At 43.5% G+C, this 4,054-nt stretch overlaps 1 long non-coding RNA gene across 2 annotated transcripts; it reads right to left on the bottom strand.

Annotated features, from left to right (window-relative positions):
* Positions 1-720: 720 nt before the first annotated feature.
* Positions 721-3,548, bottom strand: LOC123102948 (uncharacterized). Of its 2 annotated transcripts, none has more exons than XR_006449534.1 (4): positions 3,024-3,548; positions 2,824-2,924; positions 2,621-2,746; positions 721-1,894 (listed from the first exon to the last, which is right to left on the bottom strand). It is a non-coding gene; the product is annotated as an uncharacterized lncRNA (long non-coding RNA). The 2 variants fall into 2 exon arrangements; XR_006449533.1 differs by having other exon boundaries at positions 2,621-2,743; positions 3,024-3,544.
* Between the last annotated feature and the right edge of the window lie 506 nt (positions 3,549-4,054).

Raw genomic sequence — 4,054 nt, 5'->3', positions numbered from 1 at the left:
CTATTTTTAAATTTTGAACTTCTTGGTTTTATTTATGGAAATGAAAAACTGAATTATTTATTAAAATCAAACTACTCTATTAGTTTATCTCGAACTTCTTAGTTCTTTCACAAAATGCGTAAACTGCATTCCCCCTTTCATTAATTTTTTTTTGCGTTCGATAACAAAGAGAACATTCTTTTTCTTGTTAGTGTTTTGAAATGATTTTTCTGGACTTAAATTCTGTTTTGTGCTCTTTTCAAATTTGTTTATCACTTGAAGTTCTAAAAAATCGCAACTCTCCGATGTTTTACCTTGCATGTTTATTTTTTATTTGAACTTGCTAAGATAACACACTCAACCTTCTCGAACACAACATTTTGAAGTTCACAAAAAATAAATTAAAGCCAAATTTTTACCTGTAGAGCATGTACAATTTTCGCCACGTTTTCAAGAATAGTCAAAGCTACATCATCGGATCCGAATTTCAGAGCAAATGCTTTATGAAAAGAAAATAAGAATACAAAATAACAAGGGAGATCTAGCTGAAGGAATCAGTGTTGAGGTGGAGCAAGGGAACTAGATGCAACCAAGAAACAAGTGAATTATTGATTGGTGATGGTCAAGGGAGATCTAGCTGAAGGAATCAGTGTTGAGGTGGAGCAAGGGAACTAGATGCAACCAAGAAACAAGTGAATTATTGATTGGTGATGAAGACCATCTCAAGAAAAAAATCAGTAGTGGCAGCAACAACCACTGGATAAATCCATCAACTCCCCGTAAAGTTGTTGTAGGTTGTGTACATGTACACATCTAATTTTCTTTACACATGACGGTAGCATTGAGGCTATCATATTTGTAGGAAAATGGTTTGAGGCTAAGGGAGGCCATCTCAATAACACACGGGATGTGAGATCGCATACCCATGATTTGCTCCCCAAAAACAACACAAAGATCACACACCCTGTTGCTAAACTCTGACATTCTTTCTGCACCTTATGTGACCTTCTCCCTGTCTTATGGTGACCTTCTCCCTACCTCTGTGGTGACCTTCTTCATCCACAAAGGAACAAAAGAAATCAAGTTCTTTCACCTAATGAACAAAAATTTCTTCAATCAGTAACTAAAAATGGGGTAACAGAAAATCTGCACAATCATTTTTACAATCATTTTTTGGAAACCCAGGGTGTGCCTTTCCATTAGCGAACATTTTGGACCATCCACGACAAAAAATATGAACTTCGCACACACTTTCTTTGTCTTTAAGAAATGCTTGCTTTTTTGCTTTTAATTTTGAAATTCATTGTTCTTTTTGTATACAATTTCATGAAGTAGAAGGGAAGCAGTAACAGAATGTTTGTGAGAGAGTGACTAGTTGGTGAAACCAACAATACATAATACTTTTTTATTGTAAAAAAAAGAATACCTTTTTTATCATGTATTTCCAAATTGAACTTCACTAACAAAAAAATTTGGTCATTGTCTTTTTAGAGTTTTTCCATATACATTTGGACTTATTGCTTTCTCAAAGTTGAACTTCATTAATTCTGTTGTAATATAGGCAGTATAATTGATGAAAAATTATTAGAGCATGGTACTGGATATGCATTATTCATAAATGCAGACAAAAGTGTGGAATCAACGATCCATAGGAGGAACAACATTTTCAACACCTAATTCTGCTGAAGGTACATAGTAGAATTTGCAGTCTCTGAAACACAAAAGATGATTTAGTCAGAGCATCTGATATGTAAATAACAGAAGCTGGTATATATGAAAATGTAGAAGCGAGCTTATCCTTGGAAAATTTAGTAGATAATTACTAGTCAACTTCAGCAGTCAAATCACCCATTGACCCAAGCGAGCAGGAGAAGCACATTGTATCCTCGCCGATCCACAGAAATGGGGAAACAACCTGTTGGGGAGTGTTGCCGGAGGAATTTCAGATGTGTGGAAAAGCACGTAGCAGAAAAAGAAAAAAGATGAACACATGCTCCAGTATAATCTAAGGCGTCAGCATCTTAATCAAAACAATTAATACTACTCCCATCTATTAACAATGGCCCGAGATGCTCATATATAGGCTAGTGCAAGATAGTAGTGCTAGGCTTCCAACGTGGTTAACATAGAGAAACTACAGCCAGCGACATGAACAGGAATATCGCTATGTATAGGAGACCAGCCACCATTAGAACAGCAGCAAGCGACACATGCAGTAGCAGATGATTTTTGGGAAAGGGCCTGCAATTTTACATCAGCAACACACCCATATGCAACCGTATAGCCGCAGTAGAACTCTGCGTATAGCCATCGTAGAACTTCATGGCCGCTCGTTAACCTACTGTTCATCATTTCGTTGTTCGACTAGGTGGTTTTTCCTTAGACTATTCATTGCTTTATGTCATTGTAGAACATAGATGATAGTGATACTCTCATTAAGCAATTTGTACAAAGCATATATAAGCCCTGCTTTCGCAAGTTAGCAAGTAGAAGTAAAGGCAATAACTTGACAGACATGTACAAAAAGCAAACCGATGCAGATTTGTAATTCTTCTCTCCAGCAATGCACTTGTATCAACTGAAAATACATTTTTTAAGTTAACAAGAGAGCTGCTAAGATACCATTCTAGAAGATGTTCACCTCAATCATAGAGCAGAGTATGGACAATTGATGAGTAGTAATGTGCCTCCAACTCCTTCAGGCTTGCCGCCACCTCCTGCGGGCCTGCCCCAATCCTCCCAGCATTTTATCTGTCCCCTCTGCCTGCTGAGCACCTCAATGTTTAGGCATAAACACAAACAGCGGAGAAAGAGCTGTAGGCGAGCACTACGATCGAGCTGCACCTTAGCTAGGAGTCGGGCAACAGCGAGCTGCACCTCAGCTAGGACCACACCCATGGCACAGGCGTGATTTTGGGCGGAGCCATAGAAGGCACATTTGTTCCCTGCAGTTAAACATGTGGTCAGACGAACGCGATGAAGGCCGCCACTGGTACCCCATGAAGGTCAGGTAGGCACGCATGGTGACTAGTCATTGGACGGACATGGGCGACGAAGGTGAACGGCTTGCGCGCTGCAGCGTCGGAAGGACGAAGTGGCGTGGTGGCGAGGTCCTTCCCTGGCAGCAGTTGAGAGTAGGCGGGAACTTCTACTGGATCTGGCGGGGTCCGGGGCAGCTGGATCCAGGACGTGACGGCGGGATGAAGGAGCACGCCGAAGGGAGGGTGCCGCCGGGATCCGTGGAGGCTTGCGGCGGCTGCAACGGGAACCGGCTAGGCGAGGGATCCGGGGAGGGCGCGGGCGGAGGTGGGTGGTTTGGGGAGGCGCGCGCAGCGGCGAGATTTCCGGCGAGGGTGCGCGCGGCGGCCGGTGGTTTGGGGAGGTCGCGTCGGGCCGGGGAGGGGGTTGGTCGACGGCGGGTGGCGCGCTGGGGCCGGCGGCAGGAGGTGCGCGCGAGGATGGGGCAGAGTGGTGCGGGAGGTGGGGTGGTTGGGAAGGTCGTGACATGGGGATTGGGCCGGTCGGAAGAGTTTGATGGACCGGCCAGGTTTTCTGTTATGCGTTTTCAGGAGTTCGGGAACGTTGTCTCAAAAAAAGGAGTTCGGGAACGTCCTGTCGGGCCCTTATAGGGTGATCATAATAACTATTCTAATTCTGGGATTAAAATAGTGCTACTCTATTTGATCATTTTTCATTTCCCTTATAGTGCTATATATATATATAATATTCATTTTTCGTTGCCTTTCGAATGTTTTACGCCACAAACATGTGTTTGCAGGCCGAAGAAACCCCGTCCACCATACTTTACTTGATCAAAGGCCAGGAAGTGGACATGGGAAAAGGGATGATAATGAACCACTTGAAACCCACATTCCACAACCAGCCGATCCCCGCTGGGCACTTCAGGGTTAACTTGTCCAGTGTGAAATCGGGGCACGAGGATTTGCCTCCTCTAGTACAACATGTGGGAGAGGACGACGAGACCTCACCGTGGATTGGAAGCTAGAAAGGTTGGGTGCTGCTAGGGACGAAGAATCTTATTCGTCTGGAGTCGGCAGAGAGCACACCAATAACC

The sequence above is a fragment of the Triticum aestivum genome, chromosome 5A (genome assembly GCF_018294505.1).
Source record: "Triticum aestivum cultivar Chinese Spring chromosome 5A, IWGSC CS RefSeq v2.1, whole genome shotgun sequence".
NCBI lineage: Eukaryota > Viridiplantae > Streptophyta > Magnoliopsida > Poales > Poaceae > Triticum > Triticum aestivum.
This window is presented reverse-complemented; position numbering and strand designations above follow the sequence as displayed.